Source organism: Aotus nancymaae, unplaced genomic scaffold, assembly GCF_030222135.1.
Source record: "Aotus nancymaae isolate 86718 unplaced genomic scaffold, 86718_ANA_hifiasm-v0.15.2.pri h1tg000010l, whole genome shotgun sequence".
NCBI lineage: Eukaryota > Metazoa > Chordata > Mammalia > Primates > Aotidae > Aotus > Aotus nancymaae.
In genome coordinates, this window is record NW_026988421.1 from 48,420,648 (window position 1) to 48,434,536 (window position 13,889).

The window sequence follows — 13,889 nt, forward strand, 5'->3', positions numbered from 1 at the left end:
AGTCAAATTGTAGGATTATTTACCTGATGCTGTTGCTACTATGGTGACCACACTCACTTTGTCGTTTGTAGCTAAGTGTTGCTACCACTCCAGAATCCGATCATCTCCATAACACCCAGAAAGCCATTTCAATAGCAGAATCTCCTGACTTCATTCTTAATGGACATAGGATATCTATTAGTGTGTTTTTCCAAGGGTGTCAGAGTTCCCTTCATCGATATCATTCCCAGTGGCTTTGTAAAGGGACAATGGCCATGGTTAGGAAAGTCCGGATATGCAATCCAAGGAATATGTTCTATAGCCAGGGCAGAGAGTTGTCATAATTCCTGAACATATGCAGGTGAGCAATATCCTCAGAGAAAGGGGCTTAGACAGAAGAGATCGCTGAAAGATTTCTTGATGTGGAGGCTTCTCTCCTTATCTCCTTATAACATGAGAAAGAAAAAAAACTAACTTGTTTGATCTTTGTCTCCCTAGTGTATAGACACTTTGTGGTATTCTCTGTGGTATTCTCTCTTATCTCCTTATAACATGAGGAAGAAAGAAACTAGCTTGTTTGAGCTTTTGTATTTTTGTTTGTTTGGTTGGTTGGTTTTACTTTAGATTCTGGGGTACATGTGCAGGTCATGCAGGGTTGTTGCATGGGTGCATACATAACCAGCTGGTTTGCTGCCTCTATTACCCCTTCCTCTAGCATTTCTCCCCATCTTTCTTATTTTGATGTATTTGGGGGTATAAAGTTTAAGACTCAGCCCTGATTCAGTATAATCGAAGGATACTGATAAAGTTTGAATACTCTTTGGCTTCAATAAATATTTATAGTTTCTGTGATTCATGTTTATTCTTTAAGTTCATTATCTTAGGTTTTTGAACATTGTAAATTATGTTTCTCATAGAACAAAGCCCAACTCAGTGGCTTCTAGCTATTTAATCCTATTTTGAAATGACCAATATTCTAGCCATCCCAGTGCTCTAAATAATTGAAATAAATTGTGGCACGATTGATTTGCCCTTAGCAAAAGTTTATAAAGGCTACAATTGATCACTAAGACAGCCAAAATCATCTGTCTAGTTATGATACAACATGTTTTGGTGGTTGCTTGAAGATAATGGTCTCAGGCTAAATCAATTTCAAGTGCAGACATAAAAATTATTGGCACTTTGAAAATTGATGCCATATTGCCATTTCTTTTGCATCCTTTCCTAAAAGTTTTAAATCTTTTCTAAATAAGATGTTTTTTTGTAACATGGTACATATAGTTTATGATCAATAACCTATTGTTCTGTTGAAATTTATATGTATATGACATTTTTTTCCTTTTATTCCCATATTCATAATTCTGTTTACATTACCCATTCATTCATTCACCTAGAAAATATGTATTATATTACTGCATTCAGCCTGACATTTCATGAGGCTCTTGGAGATATTATATTTAATAAGATACACACTAGAAATGCTATATTCAAACTTGAGTTACTAGCTAAAACCATCTCTGGTGCTAGAAGTCACAACTTTCTCTCCACCAGTTCCTTAAAGTTCATTTCATGGTATAATAAGAAGCAATAAGCTGCAGTGGTAACAATAGGTTTTGGAGGAAAAATCAAAAACAAAAGCAAACAATCAAAAAAACTTAGGTTAATATGATACCTACTATGGAAAAGCATTGACTGGAACTGAAATTATTATTTAAACCTTGTGATATTTGGTTTCCTATTGGTCAAATGAGGATGATGACACTTAGATTATATGGTGTTCTAGGGATTTTAACTATACTTCTAATTCTCTACTACCCTTGTAACTACTGCTCTGTTGTAAATTCTCACCACATATTTTGGCAGGAATATTATCTTCTACCCACCCAGAGACAGGCACATCAGAATTTGGGTACATAAAGTAACAAAGTTTATGTTATCTTTACCTACTTTTCTTCTTACTGTTTTTTATTTCTTACAATAGGTGGGCATTAACCAGGGTTAGTCTACATGGCTATGGTGTAATACTTTCTCTGTCTTTAAGTCTATACAAATGCACCCTGTACACTATACATAGCTGATTATTTACTTATTGATGACTTCCTAAAATGCTTTTTCTTATTCAGTTTTGCTATCTTTTCAAAAGACTCCACAACATTCCAAATAAAAGAACATATTTGTTACTTCTGTAGTATCCTCTTGGAATGGTTTGGCTCTGTGTCCCCACCCAAGTCTCATCTCAAATTGTAATCCTCTCATGTGGAGGGAAGGACCTGTAATCCTCACGTGTCAAGAGAGGGAGGTAATTGGATCATGAGGGTGATTTCCCCCATGCTGCTTATGATACTGACTGTATTCTCACAAGATATGATGGTTTTATAAATGGTAGTTTTTCCTGTGATAGCACACCCTCTCTCTCACATGCTGCCACGTAAGACGTGCCTGCTTCTGCTTCCCCCACTATTGTAAGTTTCCTGAGGCTTTCCCAGCCAAGTGGAACTGTAATTCAATTAAGCCTCTTTCCTTTATAAATTACCTGGTCTCACATATTTATGTATAGCAGTGTGAAAATAGACTAATATGCTCTATATGAAAAGCAAAGTATTTTCTCTATATAGTATTTGCTCAATAATTATCTTGCAATTTATTTTGGCAGGCATAATCTCTTGAAAGTAATTGAGTTGCAAGAAAAATAATACCCTTGTACTTTTCCACATTATATTTGTTATTATGTATTGAGGGGTGTGTTTAATTCTTCTCTTTAAAGAATATAAATCCTTTTTGAAAACTGAATAAAGTTATGCTTTTAAGTAATGGTAGTTGCTCTTATTTCTTAAAAGGCAAAATATCTGTAAATTTTGATAATTTATGTGAATCATACATTCCTTGTGACATTTCAAAAATAATAGATATTTTAATGTCTTAAAGTATTGAAATATTGAAATTGAAAATCCCTGCAACATATAAAACAGTTTTGGTAATTTTATTCTTCCTTTTTCTTAATTTGAAAGTTCTATTTAAATAATATATTTTAGTGTGAAATATGAACACATAGCTTTTTTTTTCACATATCCTTTTTTTTCAGCGCTCTGCTGTATTGACTTAACTGATATAATTAGCAGAGCTCTTTTCTATAAGAGAAGCTCCTATTGACAGTAAGGCTAATATAAGAGGTGCAAAATCAAACCAAGAAAATAAAATATATTTTTCACAATCCATTTAATTAACAAGAGGTCAAGTAGATCCATTGTCTTGTAAACATTAAAACTTCATTTGCTTTTATCATATAAAACTTTATAGTTTATAATATTTATGATGTTAATGATTAAAAGTTCTTGTGGATTTTTACTCTCAAAGTCTCATAATCTTTCTCAATGTATTGTAAGAGCTTTATTGGACATAATTAGTATTCTGTTTAGAATACAGAGGACCTGCTAACCTAGTTAAGCCAAGCATGATAGAACAATGTACAATTATATATGAAGTTATCTCTGAGTAAAGATTCAAAATATTTTTTAACAAAATAGCCAGTGAATAATATGAATCAGTAGATCATTATAAATGGTCAACTTTCTCAGCAAATATATATTTTTTGAAAGCCTGCTCAGTGCAAAGTTGCATTTTAGATTGCAAAGTTGTTTCTACTAAAATGAAACAGAGCAGATCTATAATGTCAAGAGGCTTACAATCAAGAGGGACATTCAAACAAAAATGAACCAATGTGGTTATGTAAATATATGTGTTATGTTGGAAGATTAATTGTTGAAGAAACAATATTTGTGTCTATATTTTTACTGTGATAGGGTACAAATAAGATAATTTTAACCTGGGTTTCTAAAATTAAAGAAGGCATTCACAAGTAGAAGAGATAAAGCATATGTTTTCTAACAGTAAAAATAGCAAATGAGAAAGTTGTAGAGCTAGAACGAGTGCTGTGTTGAAAGAACAGAATCATGTGACCATGACATAGGCTATGGAATGGGAAAATTATGAGAATGGAAGATGGCTATAGCAAAATTATGTCTGCCTAAGTCTTTTTGTAGGTCTAGAAGTATATGCAATATGAATCTTGGTGCTTCAATGTTAGGCACATAAATGTTTAGGATAGTTAAGTCATTTTGTTGGATTTAGCTATTTACCATTATGTAGTGCCCTTCTTCGTCTTTTTCTAATGTTGATGATTTAAGTCTATTTTATCTGATATAAGAATAGTGATCCCTGATTTTTTTGTTTTCTGTTTGCATGACAGATCTTTCTCTAATCCTTTACTGTGAGTCTGTGGTTGTCATTTCGTGTGAGGTGGGTCTCTTGAAGACAGCAGACATATAGTTATTGTTGTATTTTATGCAATTTGCCACTCTGTTCCTGTTAAGTGGGTGTTAAGAACATTTACATTCAATGTTAATATTGATGTGTGAGGTTCTGTCCTATCATGAAGTTGATAGCTGGTTTTTTTGTAGTTCCTATTGTGTAGTTGCTTTAAAGGGTCTGTGGGCGATGTACTTGGGCATGGTTTTGTGGTATTCTTTCATCTCCATGTTTAGGATTCTCTTAAGGATCTCTTGTATGGCTTGTCTAGTGGTAATAAATTTCCTTCACAATTCCTTATGTAAAAATGTTTTTATTTTTCCTTTCCTTATGAAGCTTAGTTTGGTGGGGTATAAAATTCTTGGTTAGAGCTTCTTTAAGAATGCTAAACACAGGCCCACAGTCTCTTCTGGATTGAAGAGTTTATTCTGAGAAGTACACTGTTAGCCCTAGGGAGTTTCCAATCTGAGCTTTTAAGATTTTTTCTTTAGTCTTGACCTTAAACAGTCTAGTGACTATATGGCTTGGTAATATTCATTTTGTATTGTATCTTGCAGATGTTTCTGAATTTCTTGTATCTGAATGTCTACCTCTCTGGAAAGATTAGGAAAATTTTCTTGAACTATTCCTTCAAATATGTTTTCCAGATTGTTTACATTTTTTCTTCTACCTAAAGAATGCTAATAATTCATAAGTTTGATTGCTTTATATAATCCCATACTTCTCACGCTTTGTTCATTTTTGTAATTCTTTATTAAAATTTTTGTCTGAATGGCTTAGTTCAACAGACTGTCATCAAGTTCTGAAATTTATTTTCTGCTTGGTCTAATCTATTGACAAAGCTTTTAATTGTGTTTTGAAATTCTGTAAGTTTTTCAGTTCCAGTAGCTCTGATTGATTTCTTTTTAAAATGTTTACCTCTTCCTTTATTTCTTGGCTTGCTTTACAAGTTTCTTTGTGTCAATTTTCAACCTTCTCTTGGAGCTCATTGAGTTCTGTTATCCATGCTTTGAATTTTCCATCTGTTATCTCTGCACCTATATTTTCACTTTGCACCATTGCCAGAGAGTTAGAGTGAGGCTTCAGTTGTCACACATTCTGATTTTTTATGGTGGCAGAAATCTTATACTGTTTCTTTCTCATCTGGAAAGGATTGCATTGGCTAGACGTTGCTTCTATAGTCCTGTGCACTTCTAGCAGCAGGTTTTGTAATGGACTGTGTGATTCAACCTACAGGCCAATAGGTGATATTTGCAAGTAAGAGCCAACTGCTGCATAAGCAAGTAGGTATGAACTTGATCATTGTTTACTGTGAGGAAATTTCTGTAGTTTCAGGTGAAATTCTGAACACTGGGGTGTCTGATATCCTGGGCTTCCTGTATTGTTGGGGTGGCAGGACACAGCTAGGCAGAGCTGGAGCCCCTCACTTGGCCATGAATATACCAATGGTGAGTGTAGGCACCTGCCATGATGAGGGTGGCTGGGTGAAGCTCCTGGTGAAGTGCACTGAGGAGGCTGCCCCAGCTTCCTGTCCTAGATAGGTAGGAATGAAATCTGTTTCCCTACCACACCCCTGTTTCAGGTCCCTTGACTCCTAGTTCAGATGCATACCATAGTCTACCTCTGGGCTACAATATGATTGAAACCAACAGGGAATGCCTGTTTTGTAACTCTCCATAGGAGTGATTTCATGGCATAACGTCATCACTCAACCCAATATAGATACCTTTAGAGCTTGTCTGGTCTTCCATGTGGCAGGATCACTAACTCTTGTAAAGGAAAGGAGGGCCCCATCTTTGCACTCACGTGAGCATGTAATTGAGTGTTGGTTGTTGTGGTGTCAGCTGAGTGGGTTGGACCAACCTCAGGCCCTGAGGGAACAGGTCAGTCACCAGAAGAGTTTGAATGGGGTAGGTAGTTCCTCAGTCCCCAGCCTTCCAAATGGCCTGCTGTATAGTGTGTATGAGTCCTGAGGGGGCTGGACCTGGGTCGGGTTAGCACAGAGTTCAGGTGTTGGCTATGATAAGGTTAGGAAGGGTGGTGTGTTCCCTGGGTCATTAGCCAAACTCTCAGGCGGGGGCAGGAAGAACACTTAGGGAGTGGGATCCAAAGGAATTATCATAGGCCTGTAAGGGCTGAGTTTTCAAAAGGGTCTTGAGCTGCAGGTGAAATGTACAGGAAGGGAAGGATGGTTGCGCCATGAGCCTTTCATTGGAAAGGGTGGGATCCCTGAGCCAGGGCAGTAGAGATTGTTGGCTGTGGGGTGCCGGTCACACTCACACTTCTCTTTCACTCAAATGATGCCCAGCTTTACTGTTGAGGGCATGCTAAAATACCAAGCATTGTGTAACTTCTGAGAGTTTCGTCCCATGGAAGCACAGACACATGACCCACTGCAGTGTTCAGGTGGGGTGGGTCATTGTGCTTGAAGAGCAAGCCATGGAGCCTTGACTGGCCAGGAGCAGTGGGGCTTTGGCGGGGTGGCGGTCACAGTCTGAGGCCTGGGTGTTCCCTGGGGCAATGCAGAGCTGTCTCTGCCAGCAGAGTTTAGGCAGTGTATGTGGTGCTAGAAGCCCAAGCTGACTAGCCTTGCTTGGCTCAGAATGCAGAGCTGTATCTGCCGGCAGAGTTCAGGCAGGAATGGGATCATTGTGCTGGACACCCAAGCCGAGCTTCCTAGCAAGGAGAAACACAGCAGCCTGTCTGCTCCTCAGCACCACAACTGTGGCCTCTATCAGAGCTATGGCAGCTGGCCACCTGGCTGCTCAGGAATCCAGGACCTGTGGGAATCCACATGAGAGACTCTCACTTACTCACCCTCTCCCTGTTTTCGGGAGCTTCTCAGAGCTCCACGCTGGTTACAGGTAGGTGGCAGATGCCTGACTTCGCTACTCTCTGTTCTCTGTGGATACCCTCATTTCCTTGGTGAATCCCAAAGTAGTCTCTTAGACAAACCACTTGAAGAATTGTGATTTACTCTCCACTTTGTTTTCTCCCTGCGAGAGTGGTGCACACTAGCTGCTTCTAGTCAGCCATCTTGAACTTTGTTGCTTTATATCAAAGCAAGATCAAAAAAGGAATGCCTTACTTATCTTATGTCCTTTCCTACTCTGCCATGTTATCAAACGTGTATACTGACAGTATAATTAGCCCCAAACGGTCTTTCCCATTGATCTTACTGCCTGATTTCTATCAGGTAGCTTAGCACCAAGGAACACAACGTATGTCACCTTTAAGCTGGGGGATCATTCTGTGTGATTCAGTATGGGTGACTAATCTTAAGTCTGGTCCACTGGAAATGTCCTGAAATAATAAACATTGACATAGCATCTGTCTATGTCAAGTCCAACTGAATATTTCTGCTTCTGCCATTTTGCGAATTAGTACATATTAGTAACATATTAATTTCAATTAAATCTTAATATCTAAAGTATGTATGACAACAAATAATAATAACTTTATTTTCAAATAAAATTTGGAGAAAGGAGGTAATCTAATGATCAGTAGAATGTAGTTCTATTACTATTTAACCCTAGGGAACAATGCCATCCTTAGAAATCTTTTTTACTGTTATATTTTGATTATATTATTACCTACCTCCCTGATCATTATCAAGAAAAAGACAATTACAATACATTTTATTATTCAGGAGTAATAATGTAACAAACATTGAGTTAATAAACTATAATTATACCCATTTTGTAGTAAAATAACTTGAAATATATAGAGATGTAATTATTACTAGAAATCACATTTCAGGAGAGTGGGAGAGTCACTCAGGGAACCCTGTTCTTTCTCCTGCTGAATTCCAGACTTAGAGGCATTCTTTGATATTGCATTTTTAAATATTTCATTATTTCCATATGAATTTCTAAACCTCAACAATGCTTTTCATTGCAGTGTTCAAGGTGGACTTACTATCTGTCTTTCTATAAAAATAATGTTAAATATTATCTCTATCTTGTGTTATCTCATTGTCAAAGGAATTCTAAAACCTTAGTATTAGTTCTGCTTAAAAATACACCCAGTTTTAGTAATAAAGGTACTGATGATGTTGAAAGTAAAAGTTAGCGTTTGCTGGTCAGTTAACACATGCTAGGGTCTATCTTAAATTGATCCCAATACAATTCAGAGCAGTTAAAATATACAGAGGCAGAAAGATGAATGGCTGTGTAAGAATATGAAGAATTTCTCTCTGCCCAGAACAATTTCTTTCACAACACCTTCATTGTGATTACAACTCATTCCTCAAGTTTCAACTTAGAATTTGCTGCCACAAATAGACTTTCGGGTCCCCACATCAATTCCTGACAATGCATGGCTATGTACCCCTATCTGTATGTTCCCTTTTATCTTTTATCATAACAAAGCACTATGAACCATGCAAGTGCAGAAACTTGTTCACCATTGCATCCTGTTCTTAGCAACAATGTGGTTTAAATTGAATAATAAATGAACTAATTATTGGAACGAAATTTCTCCCACCTCCACATTCTTTTGCATTTGATCTAGAAGGAATCTCTAGTTTAATCCTGGCAGGTGCTTTTGGCGACTGAAAAAACATTCTCTGAGTCTGTCTATGATTTCAGGCCAAAAGTGGTAGACAGTTCTTATGTCCATTGACAAAGTCCTACCTAAACATAATGCATTTGCATTTTCCACTTTTTGAAGCCTATACTTTCTCCAAAGTCTTAAAAAGTATCAGTTCATGTAAAAGCACATCATGGAAATAAGGGAGTATTAACTCCTATCAGAGCAACTATCAATTAAAAGGGTAAGAATCTTTAGTTAATATCTTGGCTTCCCACCTCTTCCACAGACAATTGCTGGCAGGCTTTCTGTAAGATTCTCTGAGGTCCTGTAGTAATACTGTTTAGTTCTGAATCAATATCCTTAGGCCGGGCGTGGTGGCTCATGCCTGTAATCCCAGCACTTTGGGAGGCCAAAGCTAGCGGATCACGAGGTCAGGAGATTGAGATCATCCTGGCCAACATGGTGAAACCCCGTCTCTACTAAAAATACAAAAAATTACCTGGGCATGGTGGTGCATGCCTGTAATCCCAATTACTCGGGAGGTTGAGGCATGAGAATCACTTGAACCAGAGAGTCAGAGGTTGCAGTCAGCCGAGATCCTGCCACTGCTCTCCAGCCTGGAGACAGAGCGAGAGTCCATCAAAACAAAACAAACAAACAACAAACAAAAAACAAACAAAATAACCCCCTGATATTGGCTTTCTCTCCATTGTATTTCACATCCCATGCTTCCTCACTCCTGTTCTTTAGAAATCCCAATTACCTAAACTCAATTCCTTGTCTCAATTGAGACCCTCAGAAACTATAAAAATCTATTGATCATTACATTTCTAGATTCATTCAGGTTTTTCCTCCAAAGACAACTTTTGCTCACTCCTCTCTGAACTTGAATCATTATCCTGATTTCCACTTTTAGATTGCTATGACATATAGCATGACAAGATGTAATACTAATGTAGCAATGATAGACTCCATTTCTGTGTCTATTCCTCCCACTCTTTCTGCAGTTTCTCTATTAATTTTAAGTTTACACAATGACTACCTCTTTATATCCAATCTCTTTGTAGTACTGTAGGTCTAACTTGCTCATTATACTGTAGCCCTTACCCTAGATACTGAAGATGAAATACCTAGAGACCAAGGATAGGCTGAGCTGGAATTGCTTTGAATTGCAGTGAATTTTAATTCTGAAGCATATTATTATGGTTAAAGACATCTCTTACCTATCGACCTATCTGTATGTGCTTTTTCTTCGAATGCATCCAAAATATATATATTCTGATATATATATATAGTCACATATATATTCTGTATGTATATATATGCATAATATATACATGCGGGATAATATATATCCTCATTTATTACCCTATTTTCAGTTACTTGTATCACCATTATTATATGCAATAACCCCCTTCATCTCAAGGGTATGGAATTTTGGCTTTAAATTAGGAGAGTTTGAAAAAATACTATCTTATTTCTTATTTGGGGTAGTAAAAAGACGGAGAAAAAAATAAGCTTAGAAAACTACATAATAAACATAAGAAAGGCAGAAAAACTCATCTCTAAAGAAATGGGGGCATAGAAAATGAATAACTATGAATTCATCCAAAATGATTATTGCATTCAGGGGCTTCCTCTATGAGAAAGCATCAATTCTAGCACTTTCTTATGTCCCAGGATGTCACATTTCATTGACTATTTTTCAGCTTGTATGAAAAATATTGTTTTTTTCTGTTCATGTACTGAATTGCAGTGACTGAATTTCAAAGAATAAATCATTTGCTAAGCTCGAATCAGCCAATTTGATTACAATGCATTATGTATTAAAAATATCTTTACATTTGTTTTTCTAAAACTTTTGTCATAATATTTTCCTTCTATGGTCAAGGCAATTAATCTTCTTCCCTTTTCACTCTTAATAGTTTAGTTAAATTATACTAACTTCGTGAACTCAGTTGAAAAGTGTTGGCATGTTTTTAATAATGTGGAAGATTTATGGTAAAATTGGTATTGATTTCACCTTAGATGGTGGAAGAATTTATGAGAAAAGATTAAGGTGAAAAAAACGTTTTTTGTGGGAAGTTTTTTTTCTTCCCATTCTCTTTATAATAACTTTGCATGAGTACTATTAAAAAGTTTTGTTTTGTTTTTTTAAATTTTGGAATTATTCCTGATTCTATGGGAAATTACAGAATAGTATATATTTAATAATATGGCATACATATAAGATAATCTATATCTCCAGCACATATCTGGCCAATGTACCTTTTGTCAAAGTCTAGTAATATATTTATACACAGATTCTCTTACAATTTTTTCTAAACTTATTTTGCTTTTTATTTGTTGTTCTCTTTTGGACATAGAAATCTCTCCTCAAGAAGTCATTCTAAAACTTTTTCTTTTTGTTTATCCATAACAAATACATCCATAAATTAACTGTCATAATGCCTACCACAAACAGGCTATCAATACTATCTGTCCACAATTTATCATAGTAAACTAAAGTAATTTGCTTATTTGAGAGCATTCATTAATTATCCTCATGAAGAACATATACCCATTCTCACATTAATCTGTGACAGAATTCAATGGGAGTGAAGGCTTGGAAAAAAAGAGATTTTCAGAGAAGTAATTAACTTGTCACTGTAACTACGCCAGAAACCATAAGAGATAATCATATCATTCAGTCAGCAACTATAAAAGTGTGTGTGTATCTTCATGTGTGTGTGTGTATATGTATGTATGTATATATTTTAATTTATAGCAACTCATAAGAGTAAAGTGTATACCTCTGATTGTAAAGATATGTGATATATTTTGTTATTTTATAACTGAGGCCTGTTAAGATCATTTAGAGTGAAGCATTACTGACATGGATATGTTTGCAACATAAATGGTTTAAAAAAGGGAGAAATTCTCAAGGCTATTTGTAGTAACATGGAAAAAGTACATATTCACCCATGAATCAATGGATTTAAATGAGCTGTAGTAAAAAAGACTTTGGGAATATGTGGACTCTCAATCACAATATAAAAGAATAAATGTTTTCTTTAAAAAAATGAATTAATGTTGTTAAGTACAATATTTCTTTTTTTTTTTTTTTTTTTTCTTTTTTTCTTTTGGTACTTTGGGCTCTGGGGTACTTGTGCATATTCTGCATCCTGCAGGACTGCTGCATAGGTACATACATGCTGTAGTGGTTTGCTGTCTCCACACCCCGCTTCCCCTGGGCACCTACATCAGGCATTTCTCCTGGTGTTACCCCTCCCCATCCTCCTTGCCTCCCGCTGTCACTCCCCTTCCCTCCCCTCCACCCCCGCACCTAGCCCAGTGGGTGTTGTTCCCTTCCCTGTGCCCATGTGTTCTCATTGTTCGTCACCTGACTATGAGTGAAAACATGCAGTGTTTGGTTTTCTATTCTTGTGTCAGTTTGCTGAGAATGATGGTTTCTAGATTCATCCATGTCCCTTCAAAGGACACAAACTGATCATTTTTTACAGCTGCATAGTATTCCATGGTGTATATGTGCCACATTTTCTTTGTCCAGTCTATCATTGATGGGCATTTGGGTTGATTCCAGGTCTTTGCTATTGTAAACAGTGCTGCAATGAACATACATGTACATGTATAGAATGATTTATAATCCTTTGGATATATATCCAGTAATGGGATTGCTGGGTGAAATGGAATTTCTATTTCTAGATCCATGAGGAATCGCCACACTGTCTTCCACAATGGTTGAACTAATTTACACTCCCACCAACGGTGTAAAAATGTTCCTTTTTCTCCACATCCTCTCCAGCATCTGTTGTCTCCAGATTTTTTAATGATTGCCCTTCTAACTGGCAGGAGATGGTATCTCAATGTGGCTTTGGTTTGCATTTCTCTAATGACCAGTAAAAATGAGCAGTTTTCCAAATGTTTGTTGACCGCATATACGTCTTCTTTAGAAAAGTGTCTGTTCATATCCTTCGCCTACTTTTGAATGATTTTTTTTTTTTTTTTCTTGTAAACCTGCATTAGTTCTTTGTAGATTCTGGAAATCAGGTCTTTGTCAGATGGGTAGATTGAAAAAATTTTTTTGCATTCTGTTGGTTACTGGTTCGCTCTAATGATTGTTTCTTTTGCTTTGTGGAAGCTCTTAAGTTTAATTAGATCCCATTTGTCTATTTTGACTTTTGTTGCCATTGCTTTTGGTGTTTTAGTCATGAAGTCCTTGCCTGTGCCTATGTCCTGAATGGTGTTGCCTAGGTTTTCTTCTAGGGTTTTTATGGTGTTAGGTCTTATGTTTAAATCTTTAGGCCATCTGGAGTTAATTTTTGTATAACATGTAAGCAAGGGGTCCAGAGTCAGCTTCCTGCATATGGCTAGCCAGTTTTCCTAACATCATTTATTAAATAGGGAATCCTTTCCCCATTGCTTGTTTTTGTCAAGTTTGTCAAAGATCAGATGATTGTAGATGTGTGGCATTGCTTTGGAGGCCTCTGTTCTGTTCCTTTGGTCTACATCTCTGTTTTGGTACCAGTACCATACTGTTTTGATTACTGTAGCCTTGCAGTATAGTTTGAAGTCAGGTAGCATGATGCCTCCAGCTTTGTTCTTTTTGCTTAGGATTGTCTTGGCTATGAGGGCTCTCTTTTGGTTCCATATGAAGTTTAAGGTGGTTTTTTTCAGTTCTGTGAAGAAGGTCAATGGTAGCTTGATAGGTACTTTAAGGTCATATAATTTAGAATTCAAAATTTCAGACAAATCTATTTCCTAATAGTGAGAGAAGTCACTACCTTCAACGAAAACTAGAGGAGGACATTCTTTTCTGAGTGCTGCAGTTTCCTTTCCTTGCCTTCCCCCTAAAGTCAGAATCAGTTTAATAATAGTTAAACTGAGTAAATCTTCCAGAAATGTGTTTCTTACTTATACATCTCTCCCATCAATTAGCTGATAAAAAGCAATACTGCTTCACTAAGTTCACAAGGGTAATACTAGAAAACAAAATAACCTGATGTGAAGATAGGCCATTTTCCCTTTTATTTTTCCTTTTCATTTGTAATGTTTCCCATTTGATAACTTAT